We start from the raw sequence: 27,114 nt of genomic DNA, 5'->3' as shown, positions 1-27,114 counted from the left end.
TTAATAAATCTACTTTTACATCTGTTTTAATGTTTCTGTGGCCTCCTGGTGAGAGAACACTGTCTGTGTGTTATGGAGTTTGCTTATTCTTCCCTTCTTCAGCCTGTCATCCTAATTGGGCCTGACTCAGACATTGTGCCTATTGCAGCTGGTTTGGACTCCCTTACCACAAAAACAAAAAAAAAATGATCTGCAGAAAAGACAAATATAACTCTGTAATCTTAAAAATCTGGACATGAGCGTCAGAAGGGTTTGCATCCTAGGAACCAAGTTACCCAAATTATTCTATCACATTTCAATAATTATATACCGCTCTGATGCTGATGTTTTATAATCATAAAATAGACAATTACAATAGCAATTGATGAGATGAATTCATAATTAATTGCAGAATTATAGTATTTGAGGGTTTCCTCTAGAGTTTCACTTTCTCTTGCACAATTTGGCTTAAAAACGAAGCAGCACATTGCCATCTCATAACAGGGTTAAGTTTCAAGTTTGGGATTTTTCTGTCCAGCCTTTTTAGCTGTAGTCCATCCTGAAGAAACTGTGACACACAGACACACTCACACCAATCATCGAGATATCAATGTTTTTGATATCAGGGGACCCCAAAATGTCAAGATCCTTTGAAAACTGGAGATCGAAATTTTTGACGAATCTAAAGATTTCGCTTCTCCCTCATAGAAGAGAGGTTATGGTGGGGGAGAGTGCAAAACAAAAATATAATGAGACATTGGGGATACATAGCGATTTCACAGAGAATCCTGTCTCCTGCAGTGTTAACAGTCTCGGAAAAATAATCACGACATTACATATTGTGGACTATGCCCGGCCAAGTTCCCCAAGCCGCCAGATGGAGCCCTCCCTGCAATGTGGAGATGCCCTGAATTCCAGCAGGGCATCATGGACTTTGTAGTTGTAGTGCACAGCCCTGCTGGATAACGCCGGGGCCGCCAGGGGTCGCTACAGGGAGACACAGAGACATTGGCTTTTCCTATAGCCCGGAAGTACTTGCCGGTCACAAGGACGGAAGGAATAAAGTGCTTCCAGGCTGACAAAAAAAGGATGAGTTTTGATTTGACCCGGAAGTGCTAGGAAGTCACATGGACTGCAGAGTAAGGAGCACTTCCGGGTCAAGTACTATAAAAGGACTATGGGAGCTCCTAGACAGCGAGCTGAGCCTGATGGAAGGGTGGCAACGCGTCTGGGAGACAGAGGATTGGTTTATTGTAATTATTATTGTGGTTAATTAATGAATAGTGTAGAGTGGAGGGTGATTGGTACCCATAATTATTGTAATAAAACAAAGGATTATTGCACTTTTACCAGTTGTTTGGCGTGGTACCTCAGGGTTCAAAGGAGCGATAGCGTATCCCACTGCTACAATATATATGTGTGTACTGTATGTGAGAGTTTCATCAGGTAGGTAAGTAGGTATGTCCAGTCCCTCAGCATCAATCAACACAAGAGTTTTACCAGGTAGTTGAGTATGTTTGTCTGTTCTATTAATTTCAGCCAACATGAGAGTTTTACGGGGTTGACTATTAAATATGTCCAGTCACTCATTACCAATCGACGCAAGAGCATCACTGGGTAGAAAAGTAAGTATGTCCAGTCCTCCCATACCAAACATATAACAGTTTTACTGGATAGATAAGAACTCTGTCCAGTCACTCCATATTAATTAATCAATGGGAGAGTCTTATTTGGTAAGAAAAAAATTATGACAGGTATTTCTATATCATTCAATGTGAGAGTTTTACTGGTTAGCTAAGTAAATATATCTTACTTAATTATATCTTACTTAAATATACAGTATATTCATTTCAACAGGCTATATACTTAAATATATATTCATTTCAACAGGCTATATACTTAAATATATTCATTTCAACAGGCTATATGCATACCGTAGTGCTGGCGTACTGCCGGTTAAATCTCGGCCAGCTCAGTCATTTCCATTTTCTGTACTGTAGTTGTGATTTATGTTTAGTGGTGAGAATGTCCGAGAAAAAGAAGTTAAAGTTGCAGTGTATAGATAGCTCTACAGCTGGAGATTGTTGTGTACCTTTATGTTGAGCTTCCAGTAAGTACAAGATACTTAGCTTTCATAAATTTCCCTCTGATGCGGAAACCCAATCAAAATGGATTGCCGCTATCCGGAGACAGACCTTTACAGTTAGTCCCTATACTTGATCTTGTAGCCGGCATTTTGAAAAAGGAGGATTTTCACGAGCCAAGGTTTGAGACAGAGTGGTGGCTGTTGAAGAATGGAGCAGTTCCCTCACTGTTTGAGTGGTACAATTTTTCCGCTTCACTTCCAAGATTGGGGGTTTGGGAGAGGAGAAAGCGACCGACAGAGGATGATAAAATCCTTGAGAACCACAACTATGCTTCTGCTCCAGATCCAGCAGTTGTCCAAGTATCATTTTATGAAAACGTGTTTCACAGAGGGGAGATCCTCCAGCAGAGGAAACAAGTCGAGACCCTTACCCATTCACCATTTTGCTGGCCTTGACAGAGACATTCACTATTTTACAAGGTAAGATATCTTGCAGACGCCTGTTATTGTGTACTGTAACATCGGTGCTGAGCACCACAATGCATGTGCTCTTTACATGGCTCTTTGAATTGACTCACTATCGTTAAAAGGACCGTTTGCCTTTTGCAGTATTAGGTGTAAAAAGTGCGTGCAACTGTGCAGAGTTGCCATTTTTAGCTTTTCCTGCTTTTGATGATGCAACTCCAGCTCATTCTTTTGGTCACTCATCCCTGGCTGATATAACTTGTCCAGCACTATTGCAGTATTAACCTTACCCTGAATAAAGTTTAATGACTACTTATTGAAATTCTGTTTTTTTTACAGAAGCTTGATGTAATCACATATTTTCCCATTTATGTTCATAGTAGAAGTTTTTAATACATCTGGATCTTACCTTCGTAATTGTGGATGTAGATTGAAACATATAGTTTGAAGTTCTTCTCCTTTTTGCTCCTGACATTTGGCACAAAGTTTGAATAATGCAACTTATGTCGTTTGTGGGCATATCTTGAAGCGATGGTGTAAAAAACATAGCTAGTCCATTTTGATATCAGTTCCAGAAGTGCAGCAGCTGGTGGATGCAGAATCCAGAAGAGAGTGTGCATATATAGCCTACTACCATGAGAGTTTCACTGGGTAACAAAGTAAGTGCATCTGGCCCCTCCAAATCAATCAACATAAGAAGTTTACTGAGTTGGCAAGTGCAGTAAGTACAGTATGTCCAATCCCTCCATATCAATCAATGTAAGAGTTTCACTGGGTTGGGAAGTAAGTGTGTCTGATCCCTCCATATCAGACAATGAAAGAGATTTACTGGGTAAGTACAGTAAGTAAAGAAGCCCGGCCATTCCATATCAATAAATGCAAGAGTTTTAATGGCTTGGCAAGTAAGCATGTCTAGTCCCTTTGCATCATTCAATGCAAGAATTTTATTGAGTAGATAAGTAAGTCCAGTCCCTCCATTTCAATCAACATGAGTTTGACTAGGGAGAAAACCAAGTGTTTTAATGTACATGAGAGTTTTTCTGGGTTGGCATGTAATTATGGGAGGTTCTTCTATATAAATCAATGCAAGAGTTTTTTGGGTAGGCATGTAAGGATGTCCAATTGCTCTCTTTGTAAATCAGAATGTCCAGTCCCTCCATATCAGTCAATGCAAGAGTTCTACTGGATAGGTAAGTAAATATGTCAGGTCCCTCTGTATGAGTCAATGCAAGAGTTTGACTAGGGTGGCAAGGAAGTATGTTCAGTCAAACTGTATAGGAATTCTGGGAAAATAAGTAGAAATTGTTAAAGAGTGTCAATGTTTATTACAATGTATATGTTTTAAGGTTAGATAAAGTAACCAGTATGCATATGCTTGTAAGAATATGTGAAATTGCAACTTGGGACATTAAGATTAACATTTTTCATGCTTAGCCAAAAGTAAATTATTCAACAATCAACCTGACCATGGGAACTTATCGGTTGTCATAAATTTTGTTTGAAGTAATTTCTTACATTAGGTATTGTTTTATTGTGAAAAAGGGCAGTCAGCAAGACACTGTAAATTCTAAAATTTTAAAAGGCACTACCAGAGAGACATCATAACTGCCAAGACTAGGAGGAGAGAGAGGAAAACAATGGCCAAAGAGAAGACCACTCATTCAGACTTTGTCACACTTTGCCACCTACAGACCACCCTTCTGCTCCCAAGCATCATGTCTGGTTTAACCCTTAAACCACCGCAGCTGGCTATAGTTGGTTCCTAGTGCAATATGCCGGCATGCCAGAGCCAAGTGTCTTCAGTGACATATATTCATTAAATGCCACAACAGGCTATAGTGGGTTCCCAGTGCAATTTGCCAGCACACTGGAGCTGATCAGTCTGTGCTGTACATTTGTTGAGCAGCCAGCTCGTGAGCACTGGCGCCCCCTAGCGAATCAGCATCACTATCCCTGGGATTCAGCCGCTGCACTAGACTAGTGTGCCAGCATCAGCGTTGGTCTCTGTGTGCTTACGTGCAGCCAGTTCAATCGCAGTTGGCTCGGTGATTTACTGAATTTCATCAATGGTGTCAGTTGCACCTTCTACATATAATAACAGATTGTTGCAGTAGTTTTTTTTTTTTATAGATTTTACAGTTCATTGGCATTGTGTAAAATGACCAGTGTTGCAGTGATTGTGATGCTCTTTGCATGAAAAAATATGTGTTCCATTAAAATTTAACATTTTCTTTGTGAATTGTGACGTTTCCTTAAAAAGTGCAGCAAAAAAGTATTTGGTGTCCAGGGGTGCATTAACCCCCACAAGTATGTGGCGGTTTAAGAGTTAAGAAAATATGATTGCAACAACCAAAGCTACAGCCACCTGAAATGAAGCTCACTGTGTGATCTTGATTTGAATCGTTCAGATTGAATGTTTTCATATCTAATATTTACACCTAGCTTCTCCTTCAAAAAAAAAAAAACATTTATATATTAATAATTAGGGGTGGCACAGTGGCGCAGTGGTATCGCTGCTACCTCACAGTAAGGAGACCTGGGTTCACTTCCCGGGTCCTCCCTGTGTGGAGTTTGCATGTTCTCCCCGTGTCTGTGTGGATTTTCTCCGGGTACTCCGGTTTCCTCCCACATTCCAAAGACATGTATTTTAGGTTCACTGGTGATCCTAAATTGTGCTTAATATGTGCTTGGTGTGTGGGTGTGCCCTGCGGTGGGCTGGCACCCTGCCCAGGGTTTGTTTCCTGCCTTGCGCCCTGTGTTGGCTGGGATTGGCTCCATCAGACCCCTGTGACCCTGTAGTTAGGATATAGCGGGTTGAATAATGGATGGATGGATTAATAATTAGTGTTTGAAATACTTTGCAGTACTGCTTTGCTAAAGTTGTTTACTGACATTTACCATACCAACGGCCGACGATTGTTAATGAAACAGCTTATGTCCATTTAGGCTGAGTACTTGTCAGGGGTAGTGATTAATTCTTGGCTTCTGTTCGATTGTGTAGCCCTTTACAAAGGTAGCCATTGGGATATGAAAGCACGGTAGGAGTAGCTGTTCCTGGTTTTTGTGAGAGTATTCTGAAGTGCAGCCCTTTCAGTGGAAACAATCGAATCTCGGCATGAGTGGAATGGTTTCTAGACCCTAGTAAAGATATCGAAGTTGTGGTAGCATAGCCTTGGCCAGTGTTGAGATATTCTTGATTTGTATTTGAGCTTTACCTGTGCTGAGTAAATGTGGAATAGGTACATTTTGCAGGATATGCGCATTAATCAAGGCTAATGTTTAGGCATTTCCAGTATTAACTTGTCCACAAATATAAAAAGAACCTTAGAGGTTAAAGTGCCTTTCTTTTTACACCACAACAAACTCTAATTAGAGCTCACTTGACCTCTACTTTTTCTTCCTATTGACATGTCCAGCTCCTAATGGGCTCTCCCTGCCATCTACAAAGATCTCTGTAGAGTCAGCCAGCCAGTCAATTCATCTCTCTTCTTTGTATCTCTCCTTCCCTTCCTTCCATCTTATATTCTGACTTCTGCTGACCATTTTACCTTCTCAGGTACTAATTGGAAAGAGCAGCATGCGGCACTGTTAGTTAGCCCCAAGAGCCTCCTCCGCATGTCAATTAGGCCAATTAAAGTCTCTTTTAATTTTAAGCAGGCTGTTTGGCTGCTTACTGACAATGGGAATATGAATGTTAACATTTCCGACAATACTTTGTTCTCTTTTTTTTTCGGAAGACAGGTTAGCTCTTCATACTACTTGTTCAAAGCTACAGAAAATATCTACATCCTACAGAAGGTAGAGAATAGTCCTGTTCTGAAAAATCAAAGCAGGCAACGCATCCACAATACAGAGAGGCCTAAGAAAGTGAACCATAGTAGAAAGCTGCAATTAAAAAGTGCATCGGCACTTCACACGGGAACAAAACTTAATAAATTCAGCCCACGTTTTAAAATGACTTGAAGTCTATCTTCAATCAGTGAAACGAGCAAAACCCACTGAAGGGTGAATGTGTACTATCTCTGCTGCCAGTGTGGCATTCACCGTGTTAAGAAAACAGTCTGCTGCAAATTCCATCAGCATCTGTCATTGTGTGTGGCGCCTGCCTTGTTGTTCAAGCATGTGGGGTTACGACTCTTCTCAGGTTGCCATTTAAGAACAAACAGCTTTTTGGGGGATGAGTCGTCTTCTAGCAAATGAACTTCTCATCCTACTGAGAAATTCTTTGTTTTGCTCACTTTGTGAGGAATCTCAGAATCTCTGATAACCCTGCACTCTCTGCACCCCTTGTTAAAATAGGGAATAATAAGAAATCATATTGAGACATAACAGCTATAATATTGAATATTATTGTGTTAAACATTTTAATGGGGGCGTCACGGTGGCGCAGTGGTAGTGCTGCTGCCTCACAGTAAGGAGACCTGAGTTTGCTTCCCTGGTCCTTCTTGAGTTTCCATGTTCTCCCCGTGTCTGCGTGGGTTTCCTTCCACAGTCCAAAGACATGCAGGTTAGGTGTATTGGCAATCCTAAATTGTCCCTAGTGTGTGCGGGTGTGTCCTGCAATGGGCTGGCACCCTGCCTGGGATTTGTTCCTGTCTTGTGCCTTGTGTTGGCTGGAATTGGCTCCAGCAGACCCCCGTGACCCTGTGTTAGGATATAGCGGGTTGGATAATGACTGACTGACATTTTAATGGAATAACAACTCTCTACATGTATAAAGCACACCTTCTGTTTATTTAAACAAAAATAGATTATTGTACGACTAAGTAGGCATTGTCCATTCTGATAGGCTTTAGTGGCACACTAGGCCTTGTTAACATGGCAGATTTAGCAGATTTCCAGCTTTAAAATAATCCACTTACATTCCAAACTAAGTGACTGTACTCCAGCTTGTACTGGGACCTGGTAACAATGGTGTAAATCAGAGTTGAACTGACATCTTTCTGAGGCTATTCTGCTCACTTCTTGAGCCAGAAGGCACGACATTGGTTTAAGGGAGAACAATGGGCTATAAATCAAAGGAATGACAACTCTGAAGGACAGACGAACTCGCCTAAGAAGAGACACTGACTTTGTAATTGGAAGTGACTTAAATCCAATCAGTAGAAGTTACACATTCCCATAAAACTAGTTATATCCCATCTGGGAATAGTCACTGGACACTCTCAGGTGTTTCTATCAAATCAACTCTGAGGAAACTCTCAGGGAATTCCCCACGACACTCTGTCCCCTTCTGAAACTTATCTCTGAAATTAAAGTATGATGAGCAGTTCTCTGTATAGGGAGCTGAGAACTCCCAAAACCTGGTGATCTTTCTGCCAAGCCAAACTGTGGGCCAGTGGGCTAAAAAAACTAAGAAAGAGCCATCACTTACAAGAAGGGAACTTCATCATCTACATTCTTGTGCTAGAAAAAAGTAACGCTTTTTCATATGAAGTTACAGATGACACAGCAAAGGGCCTAAGAGCAGAAAGCAATTTGAGTAAGCAGCATCAGAGAACACCACAAAGGAAGGATCACACAGCAAGTAGAAACAGTGCACTTCAATGCAACATGAACCCTTCACTTGAACCCAGAGCAGCAACAACTCCATATAACATTGGACAGCACCTTTAAAAACTTGACATGGGAAAACTAGTAATCTGTGCCAAGATAAATTAGAACCTTAAACAGTCGGTAGACAGCCAGCCTATATGTCAGTGGTTCTCAAACTGTGGGGTGGACCCCCCTAGGGGGGCGCGAAGTAACAAAAAAGGGGGGAGCGAAGATGTGAAAACTAGAAAACAAGAAGTAAAAATATGAAAATACATCTATTGATACCAAAACAAATTAACTTAAACTACATTCTGATACTAGAAGAATAAATATAGAGTTATATAAATGTCGATAAAAGTTAGGTAGGTATAATAAAATATGCATCTATGATATATCATTTATTAAAAAAGAACAAATTGGTATTAGTGGGCTCCTTTCAAAAAAATGTTAGGGGGGGCACAATTAAAATTGTTATGAAAACCTGGGTTGCAAATACATAAAGGTTGAGAAACGCTGATATATGTTATATGTTTGTCTGTCTAGTCTGTCTGTGTCCAGTCTTATATGTCAACATATTTATGATATTTCTATAATCCTTCTATTCATCAATAAATTGTATTATCCTGTTTCTTAATACGAGTGTGCAACTTTACAGATGCTCAAGTGAAGAGTGTATATATATATAATTTGATACCTATCCGTATGTATGGTTTTCACGTCAATACAAGTTAGAACCATGCAATGGGACTCTGCCTCTGTAGTTAGAACATCACGTGGCAAATGCGGACGCAGTATTGCATGATTGGCTAAGAGTGTTCAAATGCTACAGTGATGCCGCTGGACGGCCGAGTATAGTAAGTTGGTGTTGATTTGAGCAGATAACAGTAAGTTCGGCTGGTTTTTGGAACATTGGTTTGGTGGGGCGTACTTTCCAGGACTAACATCGTCGACTGACTTAAACCCTTCGACAGCTCCGGAACCGTAAGTAATTGAGAACGTATCTCCATTTGCTTGGAATGTTGAAATCTATCTTTGGGCAGTTTGGATTTGGCATCCGTCCTTCTGACATCTATTGGCAAACAGAGTAATGATGGCTAGGTATTAACAACGGTCATTGTTTAAATTTTACCCAATCTCAGATCTAAAATGACCATGCCAACATAATTATTATTCCAACTTTGATTAGAGTTGTAAAATATGGTTTGTTTTAAAAATTTGTTTGCCAGAAAAAATCAAATGAGGTGAGCCGAAGAGCTGAGTTCACATCTCGCAGCCCTGTTTAAACAGGAAGCTCTTCATTACATCGGCTGAAAAGGTCTATTTTAAGCAGAAATCAGTGCCACGATAACAAAATCATTTCAAGGACTTAATAAAACAAACAATTCTTTGCAGAGAAAGTATGGATTTCACAAATGTAGAATTTGTAGCCCCAGTCGCTAGTATAATATATATATATATATATATATATATATATAGAGAGAGAGAGAGAGAGAGAGAGAGAGAGAGATTGTGACCACCAGGGGGAGCCAGAGAGCCCCAAACCCCAGCCATAACTGACAGACACACCATTACGAGTTCAAATGAAGGTTTTTTATTCTTCTAATTCCTTTCTGTCTAAGATAAACACGATCAACACTGATTGTTTATTTCTTTCTTCTTTCCTCAAACTCTTCCTTCAGCAACTGTTGACTTGCTAAATGAGGTTGAGCAGCTCCTTTTATCTTGGACCTGGGAGTACTTCCGATGCCTTAGCATAGACAGACAGAAGTACTTTCGGGTCAATCAGATGTTCCCTAAAGGAGGAAGCACAACTCCCAGCAGTGCCCTCTGGTGGATCCTAGAAGGGCTACCTCACTGCATTACAAGTTCCATGATTCATGGTGGGTATTGTAATGGGTCCTGAAGCCCAGGTATGCTGCCATCTAACATGTTGGGAAGGCATGTAATTTTGAAATGAAGCCTCCCTCCATCATTCTGTTGCATTGGCCTACTGGCTAGTTAATGAAAATGAACCAGTCCCAGCTGGGATGCCCACCAGGTGTGTGGTCCTTTACTATATCCTGTGTATGTATGTATATATATATATATTGTGACAGGCGCCTCGCGTCCATGCCCAGCCGGGATGCCCCTGCACACTGTATGCAGGGGGAGCAGCCCTGGACAGTGCAATACCTCCCCCTGTACACTAGATGGCCGCCTCCCTGGGCAGGTGTAGTGCCTCGGTTTCCCACAGGGCTCCCTGGGAATTGGAGCTGGGGGCAGCCCTGTTGGGTCCCGCAGGTACCGCCAGGGGGTGCTGTGTTTGGGACTGCTGAGCCCGTGTGGGCAACAGCTTCATCACACCTGGAAGTGCCGCCAGATCATGGTAATCAAACTCCTGGAGCACATCCAGGTGACCTATAAAAGGGTTAGGGGGAAGACATGCCCTCCAGCTGAAGAATAATAAAAATCCTTTTAGTTTACACATGCCTCCCGTGTCCCGTGTCTGTGTCGGGTCAGGCGCTATATAGTGCCTTTCACAATATACAGTATATATATACAAGAAGTCAAAAGTCTTTACCACACTGCCACACTGCCAACTTGTATTGTTTATATATACAAAGGAGGAACTCAAAAATTCCCGGAATTTAAAAAGAAAAAACATTATCATGCACCCTACAGCAAATTTCATTTTAATGCATCTGCATTTTGTTGGGAATAATTGTTCATCCTCTTGTAGCGGGTGCCACATGTATACCATTATCCTTTCGTAAGTGTGCCTCTCCTTAACGTATACCACAGAAAATGGATTGCTGTGGGTTTGCCCCATAATGGGGATCTGGGCCTCTGAGGGGCAGAGAGTGTGGACAGGACTGTTGGCCTAAGGGGGATTTAACCCAGAAAGGGAGCAGGAGGGAGAGGGACATCAGAGCAACAGCATGCTAGCACAGAAAATCTGCCATGGGAGCCACCTGCTAAAAAGATTATTATTTTTTTTTTTCTTCAGGGTTACAAGTAAGACGCGTCTCACAAGATGAACTCTTTGTATTTGTTTTGGACCAAACAACTTATTGACCGGTAGGACAGAACGTTACTATTATTGCCGTCAGCTGGCTGTATATTCCATTTTGCTTTTGGCTTTTCATTGTCCTCTTACAACTTTAACAAAGGTAAAACCAGACTGTGGTACTTTACTGAAACAGGTGATTGCATCTTGCACCCTAATTTGTCAATTTCTGACTTTGTTCTAATAATGCATTTGTTGTTTGGAGGTTTATGACAAAGGTATTTGTCTTGTCTGTAAATATGTAGATACATTTCTTCATTTCTTTACTGCTTCTCAATGAGTGCTGGTCTAGAATATGTGGTGAGTGAGTTAAATAAGGACAAGTGTTGGTCTCTGAACCCTGAAAAAAGATATCTGCTAAGTTATTCAGTTTGCTGCTGTTACTATAGTGGTGTTCTCATTGTGTGGCTGCACTGGGCTTACTTAGCTCCTGGGGTAGCGGCACAATCGGTTATGTTCTGCCCAGCCTTTTAATACAAAACGTAGCTCTGCTCAAAAACGTGCAGCAAATCTGCCACTCTGCTGACTCTTCTGTCATATTTCCTTGTTGTCAAAATGCAGAAAATTTGTTATATGCTGCTGCTGGTTCAGTGGCTCGGTTTCTTTGAAAAAAGGCAATCCCAAACTTTTCTGATTAGTAGATCTCCATATCCATGCTTCTCCCAAAATAATAATCTATGCACATAGCAAACAACAATGAATACCATCGGTTTGTCAGTAAGAAACATTTGGACACTCAAAATGGAACAACGAAGACCCCATACTGTTGCACACCTCAAGACTTGTCTGCTTGCAAGGAAAATGAGACAAAATGGCACCTCAAACACTCAACAAATCAGCATCTTCAGTACCTGGATGATTATTGAGTGTGGTGAGAACAAAAGACTCTGGTATAAAGTTGTAAGTTCTTCACAGTCCAAACTTTTTTTGAAGTATATTTCAAGTATCAGAATAAGTGTTTATTTCTGACCAAGAAAATATCAAATACATTAGGTGTAACTTCAAATAATGGGCTGTGTGGCCGAGCGCAGGAGTGACAGGCCGTGGATCAAATGACAAGTTTTAAGACTAACCTGGTCATTCCATTTAATTAAAGCAGTTCAACAACAACAAAAAAATATATTTAAAAAATACTTTTCAAAAACCACACTTATATTAAGTTAAAAAGTGTACTAAAAAGTAAAATACAAGCCTCACATACATCACTCTCCAAATAAAAGGTGGGTGCGTTTGCTAAGATTTTAAGAAGTGTTTTTTGAATGTTGATTGATAAAAAGCGCCTACGTTTTTATTTTACGAGTGATGTATGAGAGACTTATTTTTTACTTTTTAGTACACTTTTTAACTTAATATAAGCATGGTTTTTAAAAAGTATTTTATATATATATATATTATTTTCAACTTTTTAGTCTTGGGTTTATTTTAGTATAATTTTGTAATCAATATTTTAACAGTGGGCAGGCGCCCTGCCAGGGGTTTGTTTCCTGCTTTGCGCCCTGTGTTGGCTGGGATTGGCTCCAGTGGACCCCTGTGACCCTGTAGTTAGGATATAGCCGGTTGGATAATGGATGGATGGAATATTTTAACCATTCCTTTAATATTTCTATCCGTTACTAGCGCCATCTATTGGTGAAATCTTGAACTATTCTTCATTTAAAAATTTTATTTTTTAATTCACATGGATTCACATTGATCAATTAGTGAAACTGGTTATTGATTCATGTATTGTCACTGGAAATGAGTAAGTGTGCAAAATTTCAAGCCATTTGGGCAATAGGAAGTGGGTTAAATATCGATTACAAGATTTGTACCAGACAACAAACAGGTGAAGTTAAAATAAGTGTGGTAAAAAAAAAATGCCTCTTGGCATCATTATAAACAGCTTCTTGAGCAAAACAACAAAAGTATTCAGCTCTTTGTTGCAGGTAGGAGGTCGATTGGTGGAAATCCATCCTGCGGGATGCTCTGGGTGCACAAGATGCCTCCTTCTGGACTCCTGGGCTTCTTATACTGCATCAACCAGAAGGGGCGGGGCTAAGTGCTCTCACTAGGCAGGGAGAGGAGAAAAAGAAGAGAATGCTAGCAACAGCACCCGCCGTCACCCCGGTGGGTTATCACATACCTCGATGGACCCAGTGAGCAGATCCTCCGACAGACATGCGTGAGAGCTGTTATATTGTTTTCAGGTCAGAGATTATTTACTTTCATTTACTCATCACTGCTTTCAGTTTTTATCTGCATATTCCATACCATTCCAGCTTTTTTGAGTTGGCGTTGCAGTATTTTTGCTGTCAAAGCTGTATTTATTATTGTTTTACTTTATTTATATCAAAAAATATAAGTTTTCCAGACTTTTGAATGGAACTGTATACATCCAGGGAATCAAATTCGTACCGAAGATCCCTTACTCATAATAAGCATTAGGTTTCCCTTGGACTGCCACATTTCCTAGTATTTTAATATTTTAATCTCACAAGAGCCGGGAAATTACGGAGCATAGTTACTTTCTTTAGGTCATTTCTAACAGGGTGTTCCATTTAGATTAAATTAGATTAGATTAGGTAAACTTTATTAACACTAGAATCCCTGAAACCTACGAAAGAACTTGTAGTCCTGTCCCACCTTAAATTCCTTCGCACCTCTCCATCAGCGTCTTTTGTTTTGTAAATGTGTCAATCAGCACAAGCAGCCAGCAACCATGCTATCCCAATCCTACTCACCGACAGAGCTGAAGTCAGTCGCAAACTTCTACCAGCTCAAGTCTCTTTGTCATGATGTGAGGTGCCTGGAGTTGTAGAGGGTAAATAATATATCGCTATTTGGAATATATACATTTCATGTGTGTTCCGTGTCTACAACGATCTGGGTAAGTGTAGGATGACAGAAACAGCTGAACACATAGCTAAAACAAAAACTTTTTCCATGTTATACTAATAATGACGTGAAGTGCATAATGTGTAAAGTCCAAATATCAAAGAAACACGTCTGCCTTTATTTAAGAATATAATCAAAGAAAAAAATCATTCAATTTACATGTTGTTGTCAAAGAATTAAAAACCCAAGCTCAAATGTCAATCGACAGGAAGTTGATATGTATTCTTGAATGATGCTGCCTTATAACCATAAGGTTCTGGGTTAGAGGCCGCTTGCAAGGCTGCTTGCTGCTTGTGCTGATCGACACATTTACAACACAAAAGACACTGGTGGAGAGGTGCAAAAAATTTAAGGTGGCCCAGAATTACAAGTTTTTTTTCGTAGGCTTCATGGATTCTAGTGTTAATTCAGAGTGTAAAAAAGAATACAGACTCACAGGGTAGATAATAAATAAATAAATAAATATATATATATATATTGTATATTCTGTATACAGTATTGTGCAGAGATTTCAAAATGGACTTAAAGAGTATGTTGGTAGGAAGCACTGAATTGCCTGATTCCAGACCCCCAGAGGTGTTACTTAGCACACCATGTTGGAATGAACCTGTAGCTAAAAAGTGTTCCAATAGAGCGCCCCCTGGAGGGGATGGAGGGAATTTTTCCATTCTGGCATCCAATTATGCCACCATCCTCTTTTCCACAATCCCTGGGTGTCCAGAGGGGGCTCACCTGGTGATGGAGCAGGCACTCCTGATAGGTTTGTAGAGACATTTTGTGTCTTTAGAGCACACGTCACTTTCCAGGAGACTGCTCACTGAGCACCACACTGGCTACCATGGATTGGTAGAACATTCACAGCAGCTTGCTGCACACATCAACATTGCATCATACGTATATCATATATTTTGCTTAGGCTGTATAATAACTGGGATTTTTAAAACTGGTGAATGCTAACCGGTTCTGTCCTAAACTGTTCATCAAATCTCTTTTCTTTAAATTCTGCATTTCTTTTCACAAATACGTCAGCAATGAATGAATCCTCTTGTTACATGCAGAGCTAATTTTCATAGAGTATTTCATTCAATTGTAATTTACAAACATTATCAGTAACGAGCAGAAATTCTTTTAGGCTGCTTCCATTATGTTAAATGTTCACCTACAAGTTAAAGTTGCATAGGAAAAGTCCATACATGCATGATAATAACTGTTAATAAAATGTGTTTTTTTAAACCAAGCAGCGTTCTGCAGTGGAGATGAATCAATACATTTACACCACTCAAGACAAATAACTGCATCAGGGAAATATCAGGGAAAATCATTACGAGTCTAGTCTGTCAGGGCAAAGCCGGAGGAATATGTTTGCAGCTCTAATGATTTCTTCCACAGGAAATGATTTCAACTTTTTTTTACCTTTTGCTCAAAAAAAAAAAAAAAAAATAAGAGAATGAATATGACGACACATCTGAAAAATGTGTGAAGGGATTGGCTTGAAGACAATGTCAGTATCTGTAAATTTTGTAAATGTTTATCATTCACGTTTTAATCTGGACTTTCCACAATAACCCTAATCAGCATAAATTTAATAGTAATCCACCTTAATATATTATACTGTATAATAAAACACTAAGGTCTTGTGTGTGTGTGAGCAATCTGATTGGTCAGTTTGGCTTGGATGGTGCAATCGAAAGAGACACGAGGAGGAGTAAAGGCATAGGAGGCACACTGAGAGATGCCTCCAATGACAGAGAAATATAAAAGCAGACAAGAGGTGAGAAAGGTGCATCCAAATGACAGAATCTGAGAAGCAGTGTTTACGGGAATGTGCTTGAGAGGGGCAGCGCCAATCAGGAGAGGTATTCTATTGCTTGTCTTCTACAGGTAACGTGGCTAGTAAAAGGATAAGTGTCATTGTGTCTGTGTATCTATGTGTCCACACATACTACATGTGTAAATGTCATTTCAGAAGATGGTGCATCACAGGCATTTGTAGTAATAAAATGCACTGCATTTCTCATTCAAGCAGATAGCACATCACAAACATCAACACTGCTTTGCTATAAATTCCACACCAAATGGCATTTACCAAAACATAAGTATTGCATGAGCCATTCCAACAGATGGTGCATCACAAGCATAGTATTAGATTGCATTGCTTTTGCTATTCCAAAAGATGTCGATTCACAGACATTAGCACTTCTTTTATGAATCCCATAACAAATAGCATGTAACAAAAGATGGCACATCACACACATTACTACTGCTTTTTAGTGATGAGCGAGCATGCTCGTGCACCATGCTCGAGTCTCCGCCCTGCACATTTCACAGGTTGGAGACAACCAATCAAGGGGCAGGTAAGTACTGCCCTCACTGTAATGCCAGTAGACATGTCAGGTGCTGGCATTACAGTGATTGGCTGGCCGGAACCCGTCATCGGGTGCTATATATGCAGGCACTGTCATATAATGTTTTAGAGCGTCAGCTCACCTGCAGGCGCTGGCATATAATGTTTTAGAGCGTCAGCTCACCTGCAGGCGCTGGCATATAATGTTTTAGAGCGTCAGCTCACCTGCAGGCACTGGCATATAATGTTTTAGAGCATCATCTCACCTGCAGGCACTGGCATATAATGTTTTAGAGCGTCATCTCACCTGCAGGCGCTGGCATATAATGTTTTAGAGCGTCAGCTCACCTGCAGGCGCTGGCATATAATGTTTTAGAGCGTCAGCTCACCTGCAGGCGCTGGCATATAATGTTTTAGAGCATCATCTCACCTGCAGGCACTGGCATATAATGTTTTAGAGCGTCATCTCACCTGCAGGCGCTGGCATATAATGTTTTAGAGCGTCAGCTCACCTGCAGGCACTGGCATATAATGTTTTAGAGCATCATCTCACCTGCAGGTGCTGGCATATAATGTTTTAGAGCGTCATTTTTCCTGTAAAATTGATTTTTTTGGGAGGTTTTGGGCCTGTTTTTGTCAGTCTGTAAAAGTGGCATACAACTCGGACAAACTGGTTCCCAGCAGCGACTTGGGAGTCCAAGATGCATCCAGACATTGTCCCCATGCTGTTCCCGGTTCATTTGGGTGGTGTTTTTGTCACCTCTGACCTTTTCCAATGGACCAGGCACCCTCCCCTCTTCAGAGCAGGGGGTGCCTAGTTGTCTTACATTATACTCGGGTGCTCGGTAGAGCACACAAACATCGCGATGTGTTCGGACCAAACACCCAAACACACAAATCACTTCTGCTTTTACATATCCCATACTAAATGGCATATAACAGAGACTTAAGCATTGCATGTTTCATTGCAATAGATGGCATAACATAAGCATTAACAATTGCCTTTATAAATCCTATACCAAATGGCATATAAGAGAAACTTAAGCATTGCATTTGTCATTCCAACTAATGGCACAACACAAACATTTATATCAATGCATTTTATCACTACAAATGTTTGTGATGTGCCACCCGTTAAAATGACAAATACAATGTATTCTATTACTACATACAATATGAAATACATTTCAACTGAAAGTGCACTGCAAATGAGGTCTACATTGATTACTTCAGTTTCAACACATCTTAGATGGGCACCACAGCTATTACAATAGAAAGGTGGTAAAGAGTTACTAGACATACACATATAGAGAGTTATATATACAGCGTCTATAAAAAGTGAAAACCCTTTGGTGTTTTTCACATTTTATTGTTCTACAACATTGAATCACAGAGGATTTCATTTGGATTTTTTGGGACTGATTAACAGAAAAATGACTCTTTAATGTGAAAACAGATCTGCAAAATGGTCTAAATACAATTATAAATATAAAGCACAAAATAATATTTTGTATAATAGTACACCCCTACAAGCCAGTATTTTGTAGATGCACCTTTGGGGGCCATGACAGCCTGCGCCACCACCACCTCCTCAAAGCTTCATGATGCTCCAACAATGATGGACGGATTAAAAGGCAGAAGTCTACGTGACCATCATCATCATCAAGCCCTTTCCGTGAGAACCTAAATCCAAAGAGGACTGTTTCATTGATGTTAGGTAGAATGCCCAGAGGGGACTGGGCGGTCTCATGGTCTGGAATCCTACATATTTTATTTTTTCTCCAGCCGCCTGGAGTTTTTGTTTTTCTGTCCCCTGGCCATTGAACCTTACTCTTATTCGATGTTAATTAATGTTGATTTATTTTGTTTTATAATTGTGTCTTTCATTTTTCTATTCTTTAATATGTAAAGCACTTTGAGCTACTGTTTGTATGAAAATGTGCTATATAAATAAATGTTGTTGTTGTTGTTGTTGTTGTTGTGAGTCTGTGGGCATAGGTTCCTCTTCTTCATTCAGCTTTGCACATACTCATTGCTCTTTGCTAAACTGCTGAAACTCCATCAGGTGTCATGATGATCGTGAGTCAAGCCCAGCCACAACCTCCCAATCGGATCGAGACCCGGATCTTGCCTGAAGAAGGGACCTGAGTTGTCTCAAAAGCTTGCATAATGTATTCAAGTCAATAAAAGATGTCATTTTGCTTGACATCTCACTACATCCATAATGCCTAACACAGTACAACACCTAGTACTACTTTCTCCATCTTGTAAATCTTCACCATTTGTATGAAAATGTGCTATAGAAATAAATGTTTTTGTTTTGGGGCATTCAGGCAAAAACTGTGGTCTACAAAGTCTCTCCAGCCTGAGCCACTGAAGCTCATGCTATAAGGGTGCTTCTTAGGGGCAGAACATGGAGACGTCCCTCAACTGAGGGGAGGATGATTACAGCCACATACAGAGTGGTCCTTAAAGAAAACCCGCTGCCAAGTGCACACAACCTCATACGGAGTTAACAGTTCATCTCTCTCAGCACACCACTGACCTCCAGTATTCAGCCAGGACAACACTGACTGTCTTTGAGTGTCCCAGTCAACGCCCAGACTTAAACTCCATAGAACATCGGTGGTGAGACCTGAGGATGGCACTGGTGACAGAGGCTTCCCATTCCAATCTCACAGGAAAAATGGACTAAACTGCATAGGTCCAGGTGTGCAAAGCTTGGAGACATTTACCCAAAAAGACTCCAAGGTAGAACTGCTGTCAAAGGGGCTTCTACAAAGTACTGAATTCAGGGTCCGGCCACTTGTAGGAATGACAGATTTCAGTTTTTGATTTTTAATAAATTTGCAAACCTGAACACGTTTTATTATTCTGTCATTAGGGGTTATTGAGTGTTAACTGTTGGGTAAAAGTGTCCAGTTTATCGATTTAGAATGAATGTGTGCATAAAGTGAAGGGGTCTGTACATTCTATGAATCCACTGTGCCCACAGATGACAAACAGATTTGGTTGATTGAAAGCCAACACAAATGTAGACCACAAAAATATCAAATATTCTTTTTGAAAATGTTCAGCATTCAGCTTTTTTTTTTTGTTGTTTTTTTACTTGAATTTTTACCCTTTAATTGGCTTGCAGTTCCATGTCTTCTGAGGCTTCAAGATGATGGCGCCATTACGATATGACTGCAGCAATTGCCAGGCTTACAAAAATTGTGCCAGCGTGGCAGGCATGGAAAGGTCTCAGAAGTCATTAATTGTCCTACAAAAGAGCAAGGAAGTACAGGAAGACTTGTCGCATCTTGTAGCCCGTTTTAGAAGGCCAAGTGCCATCTTGGCAAAGCTCTTTTTGAAGGATTATTGTTAGCCTTTGCTTTTTGCTTTGTGGGTTTTGCTTTGAGGAGTTCTTTTCGCTATTCTGCCAATAGAAGAAATATGACATTTTAAAAAGAAAAAGAGAGCAGGAGATGAAATGCTGATGAAAAGTTTGTTACCAGGATATCCAATAATCAAAGTGTCCACACCAAAACACGAAACAAAACCACAGCCAACATTTAATATCGATAGATCGACAGAAAGTACACTCGACGTTTTGGGGGGGTCCTCAAATTTGAACAACCAGGGAGTTCATGACACTGCAAAATTTAAACCAAAAAACTTTCAATGGGAGTTATTATGCTTTCATTTATCAAAAAAGTCTGCCAATGGAGTAACTAAAATATATTTGATAAGTTTTCTTAAAGTAAGCTAAACAATCATAAATGCAAACTGTTTGAGAAATCAATAATTCTTACAATAAGGAAAACAAGATTAAATGTCATGATATAAATACTTTTCACTTGCTCGGATTTCATTTTTTGCAGTGTAGCGATAGCTAGTGAGGAAGAGGTAGAAAGATGTTATGTTCATATGCATTTAATTCTGCATGCTGGGATTTAATTGCCCCAGGTTAGGATCACAGGTAGCCAGAAACTATGCCACCTTGATTGAGTGTACCAATCAGTCCGGAAATTCACAGGCAAAACATGCAAACTCTACGCAGACTCCAGGAATGACCGTTCCAAGTCGGCTCTAATTCTCTACTAAATGTCACGCATGCACACCAGGCTCACCCAAGGTATGTGGTACCACCTTAGAACAAGAGGGGGCGCTGCCACTAATAGTCTTGTCTCCTGTTTTTCTCACAGCACCGAGAGGGCAACAGAGCCAGAGAAGCCCCGCCCCTTCAAGTCCAGCCAATATAAAAGGGAGACATCCCCACTCGTTTGGACCAGAGAGCCTGACTATCACGGACGACTCCAGACCAGATCCTCCAAGGAACGCCACTAAAGGGCAATCAGGGGCCATTGGCCAATTGTTTAGTGTAGCACCATCACACACAGGTTCTGTTTTTCTTTTTGGTTTGAATTGAATGATGTTTGCCTGGTTGGCACCCCCAACTATTTTGGGACTCGCTCTGCCTTATCACTCGTCCTGCTGCACTGTGTTAAAACATTTGTACTTAACTTATTTAAAACTAAAATTATGCCTATAGCGTTTGTTCAGTTCTTGTTACTTGATTGCAAGCTACACGTTTTTAATCTCTCCATCAACAGCTGTCACTATACAACTGCAGCACACACATGCATAAAGACGCTGTCTTTCATTTTTCTTTCTAGTTTTCATGAGCTGCTTCACTCCTGACTCATCTAGAAAGACATCCGGACTTTCTGTAAAAACACTGCAAAAATGCCCTTTTTCTTTTCATCGTTTCACAGTCATTGCCATTTATACAGTGCCCCCCATAACTTTTGTGACAAAGACACACATTTTCACTCGATTTACCCCCAAGTTCATGTTGTAACTGCTCCAAAGATTCAGAATTACAAATCAAACAATTCAGACGTGATTAAAGCGCACATTGAAGACTTTCATTTAAAAGGAGAGAGAGAAGAACTGAAAATCCACTTTAGGCTTCTAATCATTTTATTACAATATTAAATAAGATCTGCTACTGGCAAGGACTGTCATCTAAATAAGCAAGTGGGGTGAAAAAAAAAACTGCAGCCACTGCGACTGTCCAGGACCGACGTTGATCACCTGTGGCTTAGGGCAGAGTATCTCAAATGATGGGTCTCGGGATGCCTGAGTCATGCATAGTTTTATATAATAATGTTATTTATTTATTTAAAGAGCATATGTATAAACTGATTATATATTGAATTTCATGTCTGTCTATCTATCTATCATATACAGTAGTGCCTTTCATATCTATCTATCTATCTATCTATCTATCTATTATATAGTGCTTTTCATGTCTGTATCTATTATATAGTGCCTTTCAAATCTATCTATCTATCTATCTATCTATCTATCTATCTATTATATAGTGCCTTTCATGTCTGTATCTATTATATAGTGCCTTTCATATCTATCTATCTATCTATCTATTATATAGTGCCCTTATCTATCTATCTATCTATCTATCTATCTATCTATCTATCTATCTATCTATCTATCTATCTATTATATAGTGCCCTTATCTATCTATCTATCTATCTATCTATCTATCTATCTATCTATCTATCTATCTATCTATCTATCTATCTATTATATAGTGCCCTTATCTATCTATCTATCTATCTATCTATCTATCTATCTATCTATCTATCTATCTATCTATCTATCTATCTATCTATTATATAGTGCCTTTCATGTCTGTATCTATTATATAGTGCCTTTCAAATCTATCTATCTATCTATCTATCTGACAGAAAACTGAGCTGTGAAAAATCTTCATATTGTAGGAGGAAGTGGGTAAAGAACCAAACCCTGCAGGTAATACAAGACTGACCCCCCTGGCATTCCTAGAGGGTACTTGAGAACTAAAACTGATGATAAAGTTGAATTGTATTTTTTTGCAGTATTTCATCTGTGCCTGGTAGGATCTTCAAGTAATTGTATGCTATAATTATTCTTCTGCTAGAATATCCATAAGATATTTGAAGATGCAAGAACCATGAGGTAATGTGTGAACCTCGAATTGTGGGCATTTTTGCTGGCAGCACAGAGCAGTACAGCCTGCAGTCAAACAGAAGCACTGAGGTGTTGTGATTCTATTGTCTAGTGCTCTGCTTCTGGGAAGGTTTTAGATCATTTGCCATGCTGCTGACCTTGCACATTGGGAATCTTCCATTAAAACAAGTGTTTTGCATTTAGCTGACACTTTTATCCGTTCTTCTACAAGTGGAGCACTGTAAGGTTAAGTGACTTGCTTGACAAGGTGAGGGTGGGAGGTTAGGGGTGGTCTGCACTAGAAACCGTGCCCTGTTCACATTTTTAACTGCTAAGCCAAACTGCCTGCCTGCTTTCATTAGTGAGTTTGAGAAACTGTGAATATAAAAAATCCATCTGAAGTGAACTTAGAATGGTCTGTGCTGAAGATAAGAATGAGGGGCGACTCCGACTGGTGGTAAACCAATTTTTTCAAACTGCTGCTATCCACAGACAGTTCAGTGTTGTATTTGGGAGGGGAGATGCAGTGCAGAGTTTACATGTGCTTTAATACGCCAGTTCTTCACAGAAAGCCAGTTTCTACAATGCCATGTAAAGACTTAATCCAGTTTGAGAACTTGGGATGTTGATGTCTGAGAATGCAGGTTAACACACTTACATTTCTCCATCAGTAACTCGGTTATTTGGCCATGTAAACCCTTTACCAGGTTACAGTTAAGAATTTTGTAGTCTGCAGCTTAAGATGTTTTTGAAACACGACCTACGAAACATCTGCAATAACTGCAACAAAATCTATTATTAAAAAGTAATGGCACGTGTGTATTTTACAAAAGATCAGGCAAAGACACCTAATAAAAAAATAAATAAATGGCCTTCAAGAGCACTGAACTTCAACGTCACTTCCATTTCTAACAGGAGGTGGACCTTCCAAACCTGCACCACCATCACGTTTAGTTTAGTCACTGGCCCCTGAATGATGTCACAGGGTCCCGTGGCTAAAGGGGGGCACAGAGGGCCCTGTCACTAAAGGCCTGCAGCCTTTTGAATTTGGCACTCTGTTGTTCAGGATGCCACAGAGGACGGGTGATTTTAATCAACTCTACCACCCAGTGGTCCACTCTGTGAGTTTGCGTGGTCTACCATTTATTTTCAGTTGACCAGGGCAGATGTAGCAGAAATTTCATATATTGACATGTGGCTAACAGTGTCAAGTTCAAATTCTTGGACCTCTTCTTTAGTTGATCCCATTGTGAATGAAGATTATATGGCCATGTTCTTGATTTTATGCATCTTTTAACAAGGGATGAGGCTGAAATACCTGAACTCAATAATTTGCAGGGGTGCCCTCAGACATTTGACTATAGCGTGTGTCTAGTCAATTACGTGAATTTAGATTCACCAGTCAATTTAATGTTGTGGCTGTGATTTGTTCCAAGAAATCAGAACATGGAATTAACTTGTCTGGTTTCTGGTGTCCTCCGTGTTGATTGGCTGCCAAGCAGACTCCATGCCAAAGACATGCCAGCCAAGTGCTGCTACTCTAACTGTGTGATATCACAGGAAATCAAACTTTATATTGATAATAATATCCAGTGGAAATTTAGGTCAACAAGCTGGAAACACCTTTAAAGAGATAAGTGTAAGAACAACCTTGAACTATTGGACCTCAGCAGTCCATTCTACAAAGCATACCATACCCTTCCAAGGCACATCATTCTCAGAAAACATTGCTATTGCTATTCCAGCTGAACCCTTTGATACATGGTAGGCCATCAAAATTTACAAGAATATTTTTCTCCTGATGTGAAAGAAAAAAAAAATACATATGATGTTTATCAAAAATATCCACTCATATATGGGATTAGATGGATATTTACCATGTGAACAAGTGAAGATCTAAGGACATTTGTGCAGCACGGAGGCATTTTCTTTTAGTGTTAGTTGTTTCTTGTGCAGGTGCCAGGAAGAAAGGACAGGCATCCTGGCCGGGATATAGGAAGGGTTTATGCCCAACTAGGAGGCCAGAATGGGTGCTGGGTGAACAGGATTACCAGGAGCAGTTCATCTCCCCACACGACAGGTGGCAGTGCTCCTCAAGACTGCGCTGGTATCCGAAAGGTTGGCTACTGCCAAAAGAGATCCTACTCTGCTGGACCCTTGAGCAAGGCCCTGTGGTAAAGTGAGGTCTACGGCTGATTGCCTTTTTAAATAAATAATTGCTACACTTGTGGCTTTAAGGAAGGGGTCGTGGTAGAGTGGCGGGAGTAGTTCCCAGGTGCGATTTGGCACGGGCGTTTCTGCACTTAAGTGCAAAGCTCAGGAATCTTCCGTGTCTGTAATTAATGCCGGGAGATCCTAACTGGAGAAGTGCAAGTGCGAGGGGGAGGAAAATAGAATGAGGAAAAGTTGAGAGGTTCAAATGCAGTGGAAAAGCGTCTCAGGCAGGACCTGCGCAGCAGCATAGGTCGTGGCGCTCTAGGGGCTGGTTCGCCCCACTGATCAAAGGTGTGGAATGGGGTGTGCATGGCTGATGACCTCCCCAGGAATCCGAGGTACAACTGCGGTTGTGTGAAGGACAACGGGAGGAGATCCAACCTCGGACAGTGTGGCAGACACCAACAGAGGCAGCCAAGACGGGGGTCATGGGATGAAGATTGTGGCTGCTGAGTCTCTGCCGGCTGCGAGAGTTATGGGTGAACTGGGAAGATGAAGAAGGAGGTAGGCTAGGATCATCAGTTACTGAAAAGAACATGACAGAGCCAGTGACTGTGTTTTTAACCTTATTTATTGTTGATTTTATCTCCCACTTTTCACCTGCTTTTATGGATTATTTTTAAGCACTGCATTATTTATTTGGACACTGTTTTGATTTTTGTTGAATAAAAGCACTTAGCACTTTTGCACCTTCCCCTTGTTTTGTTTGGTGTCCTCATTGCATTGCTCATCCCAGTCATGACTATCGACGATGTCGGGTTCAAGAGGCTCCCAAATGGGAAGAGAGAGTCTGGAGCAGACCTGCACCATTACAGGCCCTTAACCTGGGAGCTGTACAATGGCTGACCCTGTGCTCTGCGAAAACTAACAAATTCCTAATGCAAGAAATTGTATAAGGCAAAATAAAGAAAAAAAAAAAGAGAGAGACTGGACCAGATGAAAATAAACGCAGGGTGACACAGGAGTTGGAGCCCAGAAACACAGCCCTGTCAGGGGCAGTTAGAGTAATTAGGCTGATTCTGGGATTAAGAGTTATGAGCTATAAGGAGAAACATGATTGAAATGTTTAAAATTCTGAAAGGATTTAGTGCAATGAATCCCAGTGTTTACTCTGCAACAAGAACACAGGATATCCATCAGTGTCACAGTATTATATATATTCATCATGTAAAGAAAGCACATTGTTTGTATGAAAATGTGCTATAGAAATAAATGTTGCTGTTGTTGAAGTCCATTAAAAAACTCTGTTATGAAAACGTATCAGGATAAAAGAAGAAGCATGTGCCAGCTTTTGGAGCAACTTGCACAACTCACTCTACAACCTGACTTCAGCTAAAGCGCACCTCATGTTTCAAGATGCATCAGTGCAGAGTAATTAGGGAAGTAATAATACCCAGAGTTCAATTCTTTATTCTTTATGGCACTCCTATACTGTAAGCCGCCTTCACACACTCGGCTCTCCCCTGGCAGCCTTCCAGACACAGTGCCACTGTGGTTTGTCTAGGACAGTAACTTAAATGACCTATATACACTTTTTAGCAAATATGGAAATGTTGGTGCTGCACTTGCTAACAGACTTGGCAGGATGAGTTGTGTTATATTTTCCTATATATCCAAGTTCACACACTAGCCATGTATCACAAAAAATTAGGTTTCAAGTAAGGAAGTATTTTGCATCAGCAGTCATTATAATTCCTCTCTACCGTGTCCTCTATTTTTCAACATCAGTGATCTGTACCAATAAAAAGACACTTTACAAGCACAAGAATCCTTCAGATACACTCAAGGGTACCCGAGTGTTGGGCACCCGTGGATTGCTTTGTAGACAATTTTCCATTATTAAATCTTAATTTATTTAGGATATATGGTGAGGTTGCACGAAAAATTCTAAGCGCCTACTTAACACACAAGGAGCGAAGGTAGATTTGCAGACAGGGATGATTTTTTATTGATCATGTGAGGCGGCAGTGGACAGCAAGAGCATGCCAATATGTGGCTCTTTCAGCATGCATACTAAAATTTAAAAACATAGTTTTCAAGTACAGATGGGACGACAAATAAGAGAAGGCTGTTCTATCTGGCTGGTTTCAAAAATATGAGTGGAAACTTTGTAGCAGTGTAGCTTAACCAGGTTTAAGAAGGTGTTTCCCATTTTCTTGAATGATTATCTCCTTTTACATTCCATAAGTATCTTATATGGCTCAATATCTTCTAACACTCCCAAAAATCACAAACTGGTGCCACAACAACTTGTACAGGATATGTTCCAGAATATTCCACGGAGTGTACAGTAAGAATATGGAGTCGGAGATGCTGTCATGGACAGATGCTACTTCAGCTACATTCACACTGCAGCAAAAAAATGAACCAGTTCAATATTTTCCCTACTAGGTGGTGGGCGACGCACTATCAGCATGTACTCCCAACCCCTCTCTTTCTATATAGGTTATAAATCTGATGTTTTAAGAGCATATAAAAAGTAAAGAGCTATGTAGCTGTTGTATTCTGATGTTCTATTAACACATTGACTGCTGGACCATTTATTACCAGGGCACTATGCATATATGATGAATAATG

The 27,114-nt window shown here is 40.3% G+C and overlaps 1 protein-coding gene across 1 annotated transcript in view; it reads right to left on the bottom strand.

Annotated features, from left to right (window-relative positions):
• The window catches only part of dok6 (docking protein 6), a 477,966-nt gene that overhangs the window by 321,176 nt on the left and 129,676 nt on the right, over positions 1 to 27,114 (bottom strand). The gene's annotated exons all lie outside the window — the stretch shown is intronic.

Source organism: Polypterus senegalus, chromosome 5, assembly GCF_016835505.1.
Source record: "Polypterus senegalus isolate Bchr_013 chromosome 5, ASM1683550v1, whole genome shotgun sequence".
Lineage (NCBI taxonomy): Eukaryota > Metazoa > Chordata > Cladistia > Polypteriformes > Polypteridae > Polypterus > Polypterus senegalus.
Note: the sequence above shows the minus strand (reverse complement) of the source record. Positions and strands in the feature narration are given on the sequence as shown.